The following is a 305-nucleotide window of genomic DNA, read 5'->3' on the forward strand; positions in this document are numbered from 1 at the left end:
CTCATCCTCTTCCTCATCCTATCCTCGTCCTCATCCTTATCCTCATCCTATCCTCATCCTCCTCCTCATCCTCATCCTATCCACGTCCTCATCCTCATCCTATCCATGTCCTCGTCCTCATCTTCTTCCTATCCTCCTCCTCATTCTATCCTCATCCTCATCCTCGTCCTATCCTCATCCTCATCCTCTTCCTCGTGCTCATCCTCATCCTATCCTCATCCTCCTCCTCTTCCTATCCTCTTACTCATCCTATCCTCATCCTCATCCTATCCTCAATCTCATCCTCTACCTCCTCCTCATCCTAT

Source organism: Lupinus angustifolius, chromosome LG08 (genome assembly GCF_001865875.1).
Source record: "Lupinus angustifolius cultivar Tanjil chromosome LG08, LupAngTanjil_v1.0, whole genome shotgun sequence".
Taxonomy (NCBI): Eukaryota; Viridiplantae; Streptophyta; class Magnoliopsida; order Fabales; family Fabaceae; genus Lupinus; species Lupinus angustifolius.